This window comes from Pseudochaenichthys georgianus, unplaced genomic scaffold (genome assembly GCF_902827115.2).
Source record: "Pseudochaenichthys georgianus unplaced genomic scaffold, fPseGeo1.2 scaffold_223_arrow_ctg1, whole genome shotgun sequence".
In the NCBI taxonomy this organism is placed as follows: domain Eukaryota; kingdom Metazoa; phylum Chordata; class Actinopteri; order Perciformes; family Channichthyidae; genus Pseudochaenichthys; species Pseudochaenichthys georgianus.
Genome location: NW_027262869.1, coordinates 124195 through 142363, shown reverse-complemented (window position 1 = coordinate 142363; position 18169 = coordinate 124195). Strand labels below are relative to the sequence as shown.

Below are 18169 nucleotides of genomic sequence, written 5' to 3'. Positions count from 1 at the left end.
AATACAAAAAAACAGGGAAAGGCTTGAAAAACACTGAGAGTTGAGACTCAGGGTGCAGGGTGAGGGTCTCAGTGCAGGTATTCAGGCTCCATTGAACCCCCCTCTGGTTCTTGTGCTGAGAGAGGGAGTAACAGACAGGAGAAAGGGTTATACACACCTATATAGCACACCTATTGCCTTGGGGAGATAAGGTGTTTACTTATATAAAACAGTAGTATTAAACGTACCTTGTGTTTTCACTCTCACTTAAGTCCCTCTCCCTTTGCCATCAATCCAGAATCAGCTGGGCTGCAACATTATACAGACAGGTAATAATCAACAGAATCACAAGGACACAATATGGCTCTGCTAAAAACACTCACTCTTACACGCACCAAAGTTATATTTATCTAATATTTAACTCCCTCCACCCCCGCATACAATCCCGTTTAGAAGCCCCTCTTCTCTAATTCAACATGTTGGACGAAATGACATAGAGAGAACGGAATTTACAATTAAAAGGCTGTTCAACGTGTGTTGCTAACTTGCTTCGGTATGCTAGCTTAATCTGTTATCTGTAAACGTTCCCTAAATCTACTAATTTAGGGATAATCCACTGACATCCTTTAATACACATGTTCATTTGAATCAGATGTACTGATAATATCCGCAATATACATCTTTAAACTTCTTCTTACCTTTAAAAGTCCGTCACGAACGGTCTATTATGCAGCAACTCCACAGCTCTGCCAGCCTTGGCGCTAACTTCCGGGGAACGATTGAGAGGCTCCACGATCCGCCATTGCTGTAAAAAAGTGGTCCATTGGAGTGAACGGAGATGTCGTAACTCTTCTATTAAATGGCTCTGGGGAAAACATCAGGCAATATATATTGTGAGATTATTACGTTTCTTAGAGAAATTGATACTTTTAAAATAATCTAGAGTTTTGGTTCTTTGTTTTGTTTCTTGTTTTCTGCATAGTCTCTTGTCCACACTCCAGTCCAGTTGGTGGCGGTAATGCACCTACAAGTTGGTTTGCCAACCGCCAATAAACACGAAAGAAGAAGAAGAAGAAGGAGAAAAAAAGAGGTGAGTGGATTAAACACATGCAGAGGTTTCATTAAGTGTATTTACACCTCTTAGCTTACAGTTAATCACGAATCAGAAGTTATCTTATTTAACACAACAGTCTCAATTTAGCTTTAAATAAAGGCTAACAGCTACAGTCTAACAGCTACCGTCTGAAAGCTAACGGCTATCGGCTAACAGCTACAATAATTCCAGTTCGGCTCTGGGGAGCAACAGTTGATTTGTAATGCTCAGCTGACTTTATGTTAGTTATTTATTATACCAGTTGTCTTTAAGACGGTTAGAGTTGTTGTGTTGGTGCTCTTTACTAGTGATGGCGAGATGAAGCCTTATGAAGCTTTGAAGCTTTCCAGCCAATTGGTTCGCAAAAGGGTTCATCTCATGAGGCTTCATCATGGGCTTCATTTGAACACAAACCCCCTGCTGGTCAAAGTGTGTAAAACAGGCAGATTGGACATCTCAACAGTGTGCTGAATCTCATACCGAGTTCCCAATGAGTAAAGCCTTAGAATAACTCTAAACAACGAACATAAAATCATATTTTCATGTTAACAATATTGTATTTATTCCAGTTTAATGATTGTGATTGAAAATCCTAAGGAGGCTGGTAAACATTGCAAAGAGGGATTTATATTCCTTAATAATATTCGTAAACTTAACCATGTTGTAGCTGGAGAAAGGCTAAACCATATCAAAGAATACATTTATTAACTACATTATCTCATTTAGCTGTAGCTTTTATAAACAACAAAAAATACGTAGTGTCCAGTCGTTGAACCAGGGACCCTGCGGTCGTGAGTCAACTGCTTTCCAGCTGAGCCGCAGCACACACGCTGAATCTCACTGAAAACACTGTAAGACGTATTCCTGTATTTATTGATGTTTTTATTCCTACATTTATTTATGTTTATCTATTTATAGCCTACTTATGACATGTTCCGACCTCTATATGAGTGAGGGTCTGAGCTCTCTTGATTGCATCGTGTCACCGCACGGGCCCGGGTACAGGAGGGGTAATATGGTTCTTATTATACATCGATGGGTATTATGAGCGTTGTGGTTCAACCGATCTGAATCGCTTCCTGAAGCAGTCACGTGGTGTCGACAGGCAGCGAGGCTTCGTTTGTCATCGGTGACGTCACTGGCCCAAAACGATACAAGCCTCGGTACATGCTTCACAAAAAGCTTCGGGGATTACTCGACACACGCTCCGAAGCCTCGGCGCAATACATAACATCACTACTCTTTACCATAGATATGGTTTTAAAGGTATGCTAACTAGCTTATTAGCATCGCCATTCATCGCGACGTAGCATTTTTCCCATTGAAATGAATGGGGTTCTTCAGTTAGCTGCTAACGCTAAGCTAAGCGACGGTTTAGCTCATTAGATAAATAGATATACTTTATTTAAATAATGATTTATCTTAAACTGGGAAATGATTGTGTCCCAGCAGAAGTGTTTTCAGGCATTACACGAGTTAAACATATTTAAAAGATGCAATAAGATAATAAAAATGAAGCATTAGCAGCAAGTATACACACAGGACACATATCACTAGAGTATCTAAAGAATACACAATATACAGAAAATACTGTATACATGGAGTACATTAAACAGTCTCACTAGCTAATATTTGCTTTCTGTGTTAACTTAGTGATAGTTTCACACGGATAGCGTTATAACCGTGGTTCAAACAACCATTAATGTCACTTTCTATGTGAATAAAGTCATTTTAATGAAATAAAAGTGAAATAACTGTGAGCTGTAAGTTAGAATGTAAGTTGCTACACAGATTATGATGAATTATATCTAAATATTTGTATTATATTAATAATAATTTACACAGAAAACCAAGTTGTTATCGTAATGGTTAAAGTCATGTGCATGTAACTTTAATAACTATCTGACCTTTCTATCATGTTCTCCTCTGCTTAGCATCACATTGACCAAATGGATCCATGTGGACCATGTTTACGTCACAGCAGCAGAGATGAGACAAGGCACTGCACGTGGTGTGATAAAACACTACATAGAAGCATCCAGAAATAGAACATATCATTGAATAAACTCTTTGAATTCCTCCTCTTCACTGCTGACAGTTTATGATGAATTATATCTAAATATTTGTATTATATTAATAATGAAGCAGCTCTGTGGTCTTCATCAGGACAGCTGATGAGCAGCATGGAGGAGAAGAAGGAGGCCCCTGGAGCTCAGGTCAGTGTGCACTTCATCACAAGATATTCCTAACTCCAGCGTTTCCGCCAGGCGGGCGTCTTGCCTTCATTTGACGCCCTTATTCAGCTCGGAGCGCCATCTACTAGGGGTGTGACGCAGGGCTCGACATTAAGGACTGCCCGATGGCCCGGGGCCGTCTAGTATCTAGCTCGGGCAAGGAAGCCTCACCTGCTGGGTGCCCCATCGGGCAATCTATCATGCCAGTATCATGAAATTATTCGGTGCGGGACACGTGTGTACCACACGTATATAACGTTAAACGTAAAAAATTGAGAACGTGAATAACTTTTTTGGAAGTAATCTCGAGTAGCATGTTCCTGCAGCCCATGCTCCGGGCGGGGCTGCAGGAACGCAGCGTTCAGTGCAATTTCAACGCGCCATAGAGCGACTAAGTCATTTCATTGGACGAGAGGCATACTGTGAGAGCTGGTCACAGGGATGCGTTCAAATTTAAACAGTAATTTGAGGAACTGTCGAAATGGCAAATGCTCCAGCATCATTGAAGTCTCCGCAGGGCTCAACGCTAACTTTTAAAAGTGGTTGCCAGGCTGGCAGCCAGGCATCAGCTTTTGGTTGCCAAAACTGAAAATACGGTTGCCATTTTTAGACACCTTATATTTTAAATAATGAAGATACTAATTTTATACATCAACTTAATAATGAACATGTGACACAAAAGAGTGTTCAAATGCTTTACAATAAGCAATTAACACAATTATTTGAAACTTAAGTGGTAGCAAACTTGTCCACCCTCAATGGCTGGTATACTAAATACCAGTAGTGCAGCTGTGGTCATGTTCTTCGCAGATCCCCCAAAAATGAATTGAGCAAATCACTAGTTTCGTCATCCGTTGTCTCCCTTTCAAATTTGGGTTTTCCTGACCTCTGTGCTGACCCCCACCATAGAGCCGTGGGCCCTTCAGCATTGAAGTCTTGATTGGCCAGACTAATGCATCTCTAATGTTTAATAAATTAAAATCATTCACAGTTAAGAATTAGATATGAATTATTAATACTGTAAATTACCTTTAATATGTCTAACTATATTAAAATGTGTTACCTTTTTATAGAAGTGATTATAATGTTATGCCAATATTTTCCTATTGTAAAGTTTCGTTTTGCACTTTTATTTTGGTAGTAATAAGATCGGGACTCTTATTTTGAAGGAACTTTTTACCGGAAGTGAATGGACAACATTCCTCTTTGCTTTTCGTTCGGGTTCATCTTGCGCTTTATCAGTTTAATCACTTTGAACATTCGTTTGAGATGTTGACGGGTTGGCCGAACTTTTTACCCTACAGTCAAACAACTTACTTTGCTTCGCCATTTTTCGTAAAAACAAACACACGGCGCACGCGAGTAAACGTGCATCACTTTCTGGCTCCGTAATCACACCAATGCACGTGCAACTTAAGTATCAGGTTCCGACTGGTCACAACAATAATTAAATATCACTCTTAATACAACAAATAATTAACATTAATCTATTTTGGGGTTCACTTTTAGCTGTTTGCTGTCCTTATTTATTTATGTTAAAAACTGCCACTGATGGCAACAAAAGGCCAAGAAGTTTTTTTCTGAATGGTTGCCAATGGCAACCGTTACTAGGGTGACCAGGTCCCAAGAAACCAAATGTGGGACAAGGAGTTTGTTTGTGTGGGACAATGTGGGACACCCTCTCAACAGCACCCGCCCCCCCCCCGGAAAATAAAATGAATTTCTATTCCGTTTCATTTGGTTTATTCAACAGCATCCACTAATCAGTGCAGATAAAAACTTAACAAATATATCTGCAACAGAGCAGAAAGTGCAGTCAAAATGCAGTAACAAGTAAACTGGCTAACCAAGGCAGCAGGCATTATTCACTTCAAGTGTTTAGTAATGCATCTTCCTAATTAAACTCATGTATTAACTGTAAAAGTAGGCACAACATAAATTACTAGATAAAATAAAACCATAAATACAAATCAAAACTGGCCAGAAGGGAACAAAAACATAATAATACATCAAATAAAATAGCTTTCAGTTTTGCAACAGCAGGTGGGCCCCCCACACAGGCTATGGCTATGCACTTCCAGCACCATGGAAAGCACCTGGCAATGAAACAAACACAAGAATAGCAGCACCGTATTAAAATCTAACACCACATTGGCCCACAATATCCTACTCTTAATCTTTATTCTAAACAAAGTTAAATCTTACCTTAGATGCTCTTCTTGACTTTGTACTTTTTGCTTGAGCGCGCAGCTTCCAATAAGGCCTTCTCCTTGAGTGCATAGGTGTAGAATTCCTTACAACTGTATTCAAAGTTGATCTTGACTTGAATTTCAGATTTGATAAGCTCCACAGAGCACCGGTTCCGCTGGTCAGTCCACGCTGCCGTCATGAGGGAGAACACTCTCTCTCCCGAAGCATTAGTGATGGGGATGCTTCAGAGAAAGGATGCCACAGCAGTCAGATGTGGTGTGTTTGTGCCTTGAAGCAAGGTGGACCACTTCTCCACAACAGGAGCTCTTCTCTCCACAACGTCCTGCTGGCGTGGCAAAGTCACACAGTATTCATCATACAGTTCATCCATGTCTAGTTTCCCCCTTATCTGTAGGACCTCCACTGCATCACAGAGATGGGAGAATGTGAACTTGCTCTTCAGTGCCAAGCTTGCAACATTCTTCTGGTAGTTGTTGTCTGTGAAGTCATACCACTTCTCAAGGTAGTTGAGAGCAGCCTGGTAGAACTTGGAAAGATCATGTTTGATTGCTGCTGCCTTTTGGTCTGGAAACTGTTGGAGGATAGCACTGGTCTCCATTCCAAAGAAGGAATCAATCTGTCGTTGTTGGAGCTTTGTCTTGAGAGTGAGCATGATGTCATATAGCTCACATACGGTCCCGTCCTCTCTCTCCAACAGCAGCACGACATTGTGGAAGATGTTCAGCACATTATTGAGGAAGGACAGGTACACCTCTAGCTCTAGGGGTTTCCCATCACCATCCTCATCATTTTTGAACAGCTGCCACAGTGAATTTGGGCACTTATCCTCTCCCAGTGACAAGAAGTAGCTCTTGATAGCTCTCCAGCTGTCATGTAGCCTCTTGACAGCAGGCCACAGACTCAACCATCTTGTGGGTACGTGTCTCTGCACAACCTGATATTCTTCTTCCACAAAGGTGAACACTGCTTTCAATTCTTCTGTACGTTTTGCAGATGAGGAAAAGTGACTGAATATTTTGTTCACTACTACCTCAATGTCAATGTTCAACCTGTCTCCAGCATGCTTTGCACTGTTGTGCACTATGTGGGCCATACAGTTAGCCTTAATCAATCAATCAATCAATCAATCAATCAATCAATGTTTATTTATATAGCCCAATATCACAAATGTTACATTTGTCTCAGTGGTCTTCACAGTGTGTACAGAATATCAGTATGACAATACGACACCCTCTGTCCTTAGACCCTCACATCGTACAAGGAAAAACTTCCAAAGAAAACCCAGTTTAAAGGGAAACATGGGAGAAACCTCAGGGAGAGCAACAGAGGAGGGATCCCTCTCCCAGGACGGACAGACGTGCAATAGATGCCGTGTGTAAATTGAAAAGATAATATATTTGCAACATAGGTAGACCAAATGTTTGGAAATGCATGTGTGTATAATAGGAAGATGAATCCACGAGGATATCCATCCAGGACCGATGATCCAGGACCACAGCCACGACTCAAGATCCAGCGCTCGCGATCCAGGACACAGGACCGCAGGATCATCCATGTCTCCGGATCCCAGCGTATATAGACACCAAAAAGAAAGACATGTGGGGAAGCTGGGTTAATGGGAACATGAGAGGACACAGGTACAGACAGAGAGAAGGAAGAAGTAAGATGTCCCCCGACAAACTAAGCCTATATCAGCAAAAATAGGGGCTGAATCTACTCAGCCCTAACTATAAGCTTTATCAAAAAGGAAGGTCTTAAGCGCACTCTTAAAAACGGATAGGGTGTCTGCCGCCCGAACACAAACTGGAAGCTGATTCCACAAATGTGGAGCTTGATAAGAAAAGGCTCTGGCTCCCATTGTACTTTTAGAGATTCTAGGAACAACCAACAACCCTGCATTCTTGGAACGCAATGCCCTAGTAGGGACAGTAGGGTATAATGAGTTCTTTAAGGTAAGATGGCGCCTGCCCATTAAGGGCTTTGTAGGCGAGAAGAAGAATTTTAAATTCTATCCTGTGTTCTATAGGGAGCCAGTGTAAGGCAGCCAGAACAGGAGTAATGTGGTCCCTTTTCCTAACTCTGGTTAGTACACGAGCTGCAGCATTTTGAATCAGCTGAAGCCACTTGACTGACTTCTTGGTACTCCCTGATAATAAAGAGTTACAATAATCCAGCCTAGAAGTAACAAATGCATGGACTAGTTTCTCTGCATCGTTTTGAGGCAAGATATGCCTTATTTTTGCAATGTTACGTAGATGGAAGTAGGCGGTCCTTGAAATTGATTTTATGTGGGCATTAAAGGATAAATCCTGATCAAATATAACACCAAGATTCCTTACAGTCTCACTGGAGGCCAAATTAATGCCATCCATAGTTAGTATATCTTTAGATAATTTGTTTCGTAGATTATTCGGGCCAATTACAATAACTTCAGTTTTGGTCATGTTTAACATCAAAAAGTTTAAGGTCATCCACGTTTTTAAGTCCTTAAGGCAGTCTTGAATTTTATTTAGATGATTAATTTCATCAGGCTTGATTGATAAATATAGTTGAGTATCATCCGCATAACAATGAAAGTTTACAGAATGATTCCTTATAATATTGCCTAACGGAAGAATATATAATGTGAACAAAATAGGTCCGAGCACTGAGCCCTGTGGCACTCCATGGCTAACTTTGGTTTGCGTGGAAGATTCATCGTTAACACGTACAAACTGAGAGCGTTCAGATAGATAGGACCTGAACCAGCCTAAAGCAGTTCCCTGTATGCCAACTAAGTGCTCTAGTCTTTGCAATAGGATATCATGGTCGATGGTATCAAATGCAGCACTAAGATCGAGCAAAACAAGAATAGAGACAAGTCCCTTGTCTGAGGCTATTAGAATGTCCTTTATGACTTTAACCAGAGCTGTCTCTGTGCTATGATGTGTTCTAAAGCCAGACTGAAAATCTTCAGATAAATCATTGTTTTTTAAGTAATCACACAACTGTTGTGCGACTCCTTTCTCAAGAATCTTTGAGAGGAACGGAAGATTAGAAATAGGTCTATAGTTGGCTAAAACCTCTGGGATCGAGGTTGTGCTTTTTAAGAAGCGGTTTTATACTGCTACTTTGAATGATTGTGGAACATGCCTGATAATAAAGACATATTCATAATATTTAATAAAGAAGTGCTAATTAATGGAAAACTTCCTTCAACAGCTTAGTTGGAATTGGGTCTAACATACACGTTGATGGTTTAGAAGAGAGAATCATTGAATGTAATTGTTCAAGGTTATGGCTGAAAAGCATTCTAGTTTACTATCTAGTGTAATATTAGAACTTACGATTCCGGGAGCTGTTGATAACAGCTCCCGGCTGTAATTGTTCAAGGTTTATGGCTGAAAAGCATTCTAGTTTACTATCTAGTGTAATATTAGAACTTACGATTCCGGGAGCTGTTGATAACACTATCTGGTCAAGGCAAGAGGTCATTCATTTTGTTTCTAAGAGTAACAATTTTATGGTTAAAAAAAGCACATAAAATCATTACTACTGAGTGCTAATGGGAATAGAAGGCTCAGTCGAGCTGTGGCTCTCTGTCAGCCTGGCTACAGTGCTGAAAAGAAATCTTTGCATTATTCTTATTCTCATCTATTAATGAAGAGTAGTAGGCTGCTCTCGCTTTACGCAGTGCTTTCTTATATTCATTGAGAGTAATATGCCAAATTAAACGAGATTCTTAATGATGCCACTGTTGTCTGCTTTTAGCTTCTGGAAAACTGAATTGTTTCTCCCAATAATTTACACTTGCATTGTCGGCAGTGTATGCTGAAATCATGTCGGTTGCAGACCATTTTCTTCTAGCTTGCTTGTAATCTGGCGGTGTATGGTAGCAGCTGACTCATCACTATCCTCATAGAAGTCAAGGATCTTGCTTTTCAAACCCAACTCTGGGGTCCAATATCTCAGAGACAGTGGGAAGAGTTTTATTGTGCCATGATTTGAAGCATCTTAAGCCACTGAAAAAAAATGGTGTGTGGGCTATTTTGTCACCATGGACCACTGGGTCTTTAACTCTGTCAAACATCTCTCCACAGTAGGCAGGGGCAAGCACTCTGTTATATGGGACGCTGCTTTTGTACGACACATGACATTTTCTTTGCTATCTCAGAGTCTGGAAAAATGGGTCGGCGCTAGCTTGTTACCAGTCATGTGACCGGTATGAATGGGAGTGTTGCACTGTATGGTAAACACTGGTTATTTCTGCTGCTGTTACCTTGTCTGAGTGGCCATCATTTTTTGGTTTGAGGAGGAATGTCTCCATAGAGTGGGATGTCTCTTTTTGAGCGACACGTTTCTTGTGAGAATCGCATTCTCTGGTCTTTTGACGTCGTATTCACCGCCATGTGAATTTAAAAAATTACTCTTGCAAATGATTGCAAAAAACTCTCTGAGAGTCGCCCTGCACTGGCTTCACCCACGGGTATAGTGTCTTCCCAGTCTTTGTTGTATGTGCATCTTCTTTTCTTCTTAGCTGTAGTATGTTTCCTCCATTTTTCATACCTGCCTGCGTCGCATGTGTTATTGACTTCGTTGTTCGTTGTTTGTTGTTTTGGCGGGGCCGCGGGGGGTGTGTCAGTGTGTGAGTGAGTTACTTACTCTCATTGGTTTAACACTTGACCAGCACCCGCCGTGTGTTACGTTTGATTGACAGCAAACACAGGGGTGTGTGTGTGAGAGAGCTACTCTCATTGGTTAACACTTGACCGGCAGCACCCGCCGTGTGTTACAGTTTCAATGACAGCAAACACACCCCTGTGATGATAGCCTTCCCTGCTTTCTCAACAGCCGTTGTATAAATTCTGATTTTAGAAAAGCGTTTTAGCCAATCGGAAATGAAATATGCGGGACATCGTCTCAATTTGCGGGACGCACCAAAAGTCGTGAAAATGCTGTGCAGTCCCGCGCAAAGCGGGACATCTGGTCACCCTAACCGTACTGTTAACGGTTACTGCTCTTACTATATTGGCAAAGCTAAAAAAAAAGATAGATGAATATACTGAATAAATATTTACTGTGAATGTATGCAAAAATGTGTATATATATATATATATGGCACATTGTCACTACCCGATCTGCAGCCCTGCCCGATCTGCAGTGCGCATGTGCGAGAAGGTTCCGCCATATTTGACAACTCCATACGGAAACTCTAAATGGGACATTTGACGTCTAGACGGCTGCCCGATTTTGCATCGTGCATGCGCGAGTCATAAACGTCTCAAATATCTTTATTCAAATATTTTGTTATTTGAAATACAATGAAGGACATTCACAGTTAATGTAATTAGATATAAATTATGAATGCCATAAATATTGCATACATTCAGTCAATATTTCTTCAGTATGTATGATGGCTGTCCAACAGAAGTTACATCCATTTCTCACTTATTCTGACAATGCACTGAACCCAATAAAATGACCCAACAAAAGGAGTCGTTCAATAATAGTGAAGTCACGTTGTAATAACAATAACTCATCTCTCTCGAGTTTTCTTTTGAGCTTTGCTAAAAGCCACTGTGTCAAGTGTCCATCTTGGGTTGCCCGCCCGGAGTTGTTCCAATATGGCGGACCATCTCCGCACAATGCGCACTGCAGATCGGGGCAGGGCTGCAGATCGGGTCGTGAACACACATTGAAGATGACGTCACGGCTCCGCCTACACTGCGTTACTATATTACTGCCCAGTTTCCTAAACTGTATTGGAAACGCAGCATAAGTGAGCCTGGCCTACCAAGGCCTAACTATACCGTACTAAGCCGTGCGAGGCCCTGGTGCTGCGTCATTGCGTCATCATTGGTGCGTGCCCTGCTTCATAAAGCCAAACCGTGCGGAAACCCCTCACCGCTCACACCGTACAACCAACAACAATGGCCGATTGTGCTCAGCTTCCTCTGTACCTCTTCGGAAGACCAGATTCCCAGTATGTAGCTGGTCTCTTCAGTGGACCACTCTGCTTGTTAAGTTGTCTCCATCGTTGTGTACAAACTGGATACACGCGGGCTTTTTGTTGTTGTTCAGGGGTTGATCTGTCTCTGCCCCCGTCTCGACGTAGCGTGACATATGCGGTGCTTTGCTCTGGCCGGACAATTTTTTGGTGCTTGAAACGAACCGATTCCAGAGCGAAGAGGCTGCTCCACTGCGTGTGAACAGGAAAAACCCGGTGCTTTTTCAAGTTCCAGCTCCGAACCGGCCCTGAAACACCGTTGGTGTGAATGAGGTATATGTGAAGTAGATCTGAGGCCATGCAAGGAAAAGCATCTTTGAAAAACCCTGTTGGAATAATATCAAGGCAGCAGGAGGAGGACTTCAAGAAGTTGATAATGTCCTCAGGTTTCTATCATTAATCTGATGGAACTGTGTCATGGTGTCTGAATTGATGTTAGGTGGACACGGGGACAACACATCTGCTGTACCTGATGCAGAGGCACTTGACTGCTGGTCTGGTGTTCTGAGTGGGGGATACTGACACTGGGGGGTTAGTTAGTCTGTCCACGGTAGCAAACAAGGCACGTGCATTGTTTTGGGTGATGATGTCGGAGAAGAAAGACTGTCGTGCAATTTACAATTCCAAATGATTAAGCCAAGTCTCTCTTTGTAGATTTCAAAGTGAACCTGGAGATTGTTTTTCTCCACCTGCGTTCAGCTTTTCGACACTCTCTTTTTTCTGCTCTCACGGTCATGGCCTTCTCCATGGAGATCTTTTCTTCCCAGTCACTTCCTTACCTTAGTTGGAGCAATGGCATCTATAACATTTAAATGATCTACTAGCTCATTTACTGAGATGTTAGCAGGGGCCAGTGTGGAAGAAACATCCCGAGTAAACATTTCCCTCGTGTTTTCAGTTAAATATCGCTTTGTGGTTACCTCTTTTTGAACATTTGTGTGAACAGAAATAGAGCTCTCAAAGGAATGGTCAGAGAGCGCAACATCAGTCACCACAACCTCAGAGATATTCAGACCCTTTGAGATCATCAAGTCCAGAGTGTGCCCCTTGCTGTGCGTGGGCTCCGTCACATGCTGAGTCAGTCCATTGAATTGATCTATTTAAAACAAGGGACAGTGTTCATTAAGCAACATATTAAAAACATGTAAAAGTACTCGATTAGCCAACAGGCTAGTTTTCACCGATAGTCCCTTTGTCAGATGGTGACATCCTAAAAGCAACAATAAAAATACCACGATATTGTTATACCATTGTTTACAATAGATGACATCACTGAATACAGATGAGAGCAAGTCATGATAATAAATACAAAATGTACAATACGCACTCATACACACACCTACACCCACACATCAGTGCTGACACTGTGAGCCAACCCACGAGTGGTCTTATAAACTAAGCAGATGTTTTTGTAAACCATGAGATTTCCCCAGCTGAACAGATTATACTTTTTAAACAATGTGGACAATGATGCTACCGGAATGGCTTGTGTCTCGTGGTTCTGAGTGCTTGTTTATACAGTGATTCCTGTGGCCTTAGAGCTGCAGAGTGAGCATCAGACCAGCTGATCAGACAGTAGCTGATGTGGGAGAGGACCATGGAGTGAAGGTATAGCTTAGCTGCTGCAGATGATAGGAAGTTTCTAATGTATCTGTAATTGACAGATTGCACTTTACTTTATTGCAGACCTTTTTGATATGGGTTTTGAAATTGAGGTTTGTGTCAATATGTACTCCTCAGTACTTGTACTTGAAACAACTGTCATCAGCATACATTAATACATCACATTCTCCACACACAGAAGGCAGATCAATTTATACAGGATTGGGCCCCATACAGAGCCCTGCGGTACTCAGTGTTGGGAAAGTTCACTTTCTACATGAACTAGTTCAGTTCACAGTTCACACATTTTAAAATGAACTAGTTCAGTTCATAGTTTCATAATTCAAAATGTTGAACTAAAGTTCATGGTTTCAAAAATGAACTAATTTATAGTTCATAGTTATTTTTTCAATACGTTGTTGCGAGCTATTATTTGTCTCCTGTACGATGTTAATGGGCCATTTCAATGTTTACAATATCCTCAGAGGGCCGTACAAGTTATTGACCTCTGCTTAAAAAAACTAAAATCACAGCCCATTCATTTCATTCTGTGCAAAGGAAAAGCAACCTCTTAATCCAGATATCTCACCATGACTCGCGTATGCATGCACGTGCACGGTGTGGTATGCATGCACGTGCAGGGTGTGGTATGCATGCACGTGCAGGGTGTGGCGTGACCACCAAAACAGAAAGATATGGACACAAGATGTGTGCAAATGTATTTAGTTTCCTATCCATGTGAACATGATTTAAGTGGGGGGGGACCTAACCTCCTCTAGGGCGGTCCGGGGGGCATGCTCCCCTGGCAAGATGTGGTGCACTTTGAGAGCAACATTAGGAGATCTATGGACACATCTCTCAACACCCAAACACAACTGTAAGCAGATTTTTCTTTTCATTTATGGATATTTGACAAATCACTCCCCTTTCAAACTTTATTCTTCTTTATTAATAACTGTCATATAGTATTTTATACCTGTTTACTTTATTCTCTTGTTTGTTTTATAACTATAATGATCATATAAAGATGTGCCTTTACCTCACTGGTTGTAGACAAAGCTTCTTATATTCGTTAGCATAGCTAGCTAACCAGATGCTAATGATAACAACAGAGTTATTGACTGTATGATCAGTGTGACAGATGAGCAGATCGCCACTGGGCTCTCAACTAAAGACACAGACACGCAGAAACTGCGGCATGTGTATGGACTTTCTGAAGTGCTGGAGTGGCGTTCTGGTGCTCTCCGTCAGAACTGCATCCCTGTCAGTCGAGACATATACCACGTGATGACACGTTAGGCTCGTGTTGTGTTCATGGACCCTGAATCTTGGCCAGGAAAAAACAGGCACTCGCTTGTTTAATTTTTTTGCGGTCTAGATTTCTTTCATTTTTTTATTTTTTGCTTGTGTTTATAAATTACCTCGAGGGCCGTACCAAATGGTCTCGCGGGCCGTATACGGCCCGGATGCCGGAGGTTCCCCACCCCTGCCGTAGAGTCTCACTCTGAGCGAGTGCTGCTGCAGAGCTCTGCTCTCGGCTTCGTCCATACTAATTCATTCATTCATTCAATGCTCGCCGGTTCCGCGGGTTCCACATTGTTTGTTGTGAGGAGTCTGATATATTTAGTATATTTATATTTTTAGTGCGGACAGCCAGGGGTGACAGGCGCGTACGCGTCACAGGCAGCTTGCTGTTGCCAGATTGGGTGGTTTTCCGCATTATTTTTGAAGCCTGTTTACGGTGTGTTTTAACTGGTTTTCGGCTGAAAGGCATATGAAATCTGGCACACTTTTGAACTCCGTTATAATACAGTGCTGAGAATGAACGCACTTTTGAACGCCGTTATACAGCGCTGAGAATGAACGCGTTCTCAATTACGTTCATCTAGCGGAAATACAGTACGTTCAGTTCACGTTCGCCCAAAATATGAACGCGTTCATGAACGATCGTTCATTGAACGCGTTCAGGTACATCACTGGCGGTACTCCAGTTGACAAACACTAGACTTATGGTTCTCAATTTGAACACATTGGGAGCGGGATGAAAGATACGAATTAAAGAGGTTCGTGAATTCTATAGAAAAATGTAAGTTGAGTATTTTTTGCAATAAGATGTTGTGAATAACAGTGTCAAAAGCTTTCCGTAAGTCAAGGAACACGGCCCCCGCAACCCCACCCCTGTCCATTGATGCCTTATCTTTCTCCATGAAGAAGCATGTCGCTGTTTCTGTTGAGTGATTAGCCCTGAATCCCAAATTGCATTGGATGCAGTGGAAAGGAGCTGTTGTTGAGATGATTGATGATTTGTTTGGCAATCAATTCAAATACCTTGGATACTATGGGTAAGATACTGATGGGCCTATAGTTGGATGTCATGAGAGGGGTCCCCACCATAGTTATCAAGAACACAAAACAGTTCTTTAGCCCCTCTGTCCTGGGGGTTGTCAACATGGATGTTTAAAATCACCAACAATGACTAGTCGGTCAAAGTCAAAACACACTATAGACAGCAGTTCAGTAAAGTCCTCAAAAGAAGCTAAAAGAAGCTGAGAGCACAGCTGAACTCCCGCAGCCCTGGGGCCCCTACATTGGTTGTGATGTCAGGGTTTGGTCAAGTTGCTCTCTCCTGGTGAGGAAAGCGGCATACCAGTAAATCAGGTATGGATTTACTTCCATTTTGGCCATTCTTGACACCAAGATGTCTGCTTGTATTGTGTTGCTGCTGAGAAGTCTAGGAAGAGGGCTCTTGCATAGGTGTGACGTTTATCTAAATGTTTAGTGATGATGTGAACCAGAGCAGCAGCAGTACCACCCCCTTGCTTATAGGCAAATTCGTATGGATCAAGTATGAAGCTGAAGAGGTCATTCCTGTTACGGTTCTCATGGTGTCCCACACTTTTTTTTTTGTTCAAGTGCTCCATAGTCTTTGTTTTGAAAGCTATTTTCCTGTTTTTTATAATGTCCTTAGTCACATATGATTTATTACTTGGATAGCTTTGTATTTCTTTAGTGGGAACACAGAAGTTAATATAGTCTTTGGTAACAGTAGTATTTTCATCTGGTGAACCTTCCTGAAAAATGTCCTCAATCTGTCCAATCAAAACAGGCTTTCAACTGCTCCCTACTTTCATTTGTCCATGTCCTTATTACTTTCTTTTCTGGTTCCCTTGAGTTTGGTCTTATTGGTATCGTATTCACAATATTATGATCAGAGGTCAGTATTGGTGTCTGTCTTTAGACACATAGGCTCCTTTATCATTAACAAAGCATTTGTCGACATTGCTTCATGTCCCGATTACTATTGCCGGTGCATCGGGGTGGCTGAGTTGCAGCTCGTGAACACGGTGTCCTCTGCCGCTGGGAGGCACGTAAACAACAAACAGTAAAATACACCCACATTTCTAGGCAGATAAAAGGGTCTTGACGTCATGCCGAGAATTTCTACGTTGGGATTGCAGGTTTTACATTTTACTGAGTAGGATCGGCACCACAGATCATTAATATACACACAAACACCGCCTCCTCTGGTTTTCCCCGAGTTCGCATCCCTGTCTGCTCGAACAAGGGTGAGTCCGGGTACTTCAGAGAGAGATTCAGGCATCGTAGATTGTAGCCAACTTTCCGTGAAACATAATAAAGAGGCCTCGAGAAAATTCATGACAGTACCCTTGTGTATGTCCTTAGTGTGTCCACGTTGTTGTGACCACAGGTTTGTGAGAATGATGGATGGAAGTGGTGGCCGGCTGAATCTCCGCCATATTCTGAACGCCTCCCCTCCTTCCTCGTCTCTTTTTCCTGGTGTTTCTAAGCGGCTCCCGAGGGATTTCATCCAATAACGAAGAGCACCGGTGGCTTGGTGTATTCGTAGGAGGCCGATCGCATTGTAGCTCTAGCATAGCCTCGCGGCTGTAGCAGCGCAGAGGCCGGGGCTCCTCGCCATACCTGTTCGTGCTGTCACTCAGGTGGGTCTTGGAAGTTTGAAGGGCCAGACATGGTCTGCAGAAGGCCAATGTAATCCACAGGACCAAAAGCATGGTCTCTCAAAATGACGTTTCATACAGACCCAACAAAGTTTAGACAATAATTAGACCCAAAAAACAAACACAAGAGGAACGGAGCATACTGAGACTCGCAGTGACAGGATGCCGTCTCCCTCCATCTCCTGTCTACTAGGGCTGTGCATCTTCACTGGTCTCACGATTCGATTATCCTGTCAACGATTCGATTCAATTCGATATCCCGATGCATCACGATTCACACCAATGCGTTGCATCCTCAATTTTCTATATTACTGCACATGGCTTATTTTTCATCAATGCATACATGCAGTAAATACATATGAACTCTCTTTTTATTATTTAGAAAGTGCTTCAGAATCAATAACATAAATGTCTTGTAGGGGTGTAACGGTTCACAGAAGTCACGGTTCGGTATAGTACCTCGGTTTGGAGGTCACGGTTCGGTACAACAACAAAAAAAGCAAAAAAAGTCCCAAATGCATAATTCCAGGTTTGTTGTTATTTATGTTTGAACAGTAGTGCAAGTTTCAGTTTAAAAATAAAGAACTCTGACATTTTGAATAATTAACTGTATTAAACAGTTAAAAACAAACCACAAACAGCACCACACACACACTCAGATGGCCATAGTATCTATAATGGCTGATGTCAAACAAAAAGGTTTCATCAAGCTGTAAAAACTAAAAAGGATGTCTTGAAATATACATCATAAATAATAAGAAAGTGTTTCAAAAGCGCAAAGTCGTTGAAAAACATATGCCAAAAGCTTCCGTTATTTATTTTTGGTCTCTCGGCTCTCATGTCTATTGGCTTCTTAAAAACAGCGGGGATCAGCTGTTGAACAGCTGTTGTCTTTTGCCTGGCTCCGGTGATTGGCAAATCTGGGTGATGCCTTCTGATGTGATTTAGCATGTTTGGCGTGTGTTACCATTAGCATACCGCACCGCTATCGAACAACGCCGACACACCGTCCTCTTCCGATCCACCACTCGCACACCTCATCGTTATTGTAGTCCACAGAGAACCCGAAATGTTCCCACACAGC

At 42.0% G+C, this 18169-nt stretch overlaps 1 protein-coding gene and 1 pseudogene across 1 annotated transcript in view; one reads left to right on the top strand and one right to left on the bottom strand.

Moving 5' to 3' along the window:
* LOC139433344 (zinc finger protein 91-like) overlaps positions 1–18169 on the top strand; it is a 189056-nt pseudogene that overhangs the window by 47372 nt on the left and 123515 nt on the right.
* LOC117441960 (uncharacterized) overlaps positions 1–18169 on the bottom strand; it is a 605495-nt gene that overhangs the window by 491803 nt on the left and 95523 nt on the right.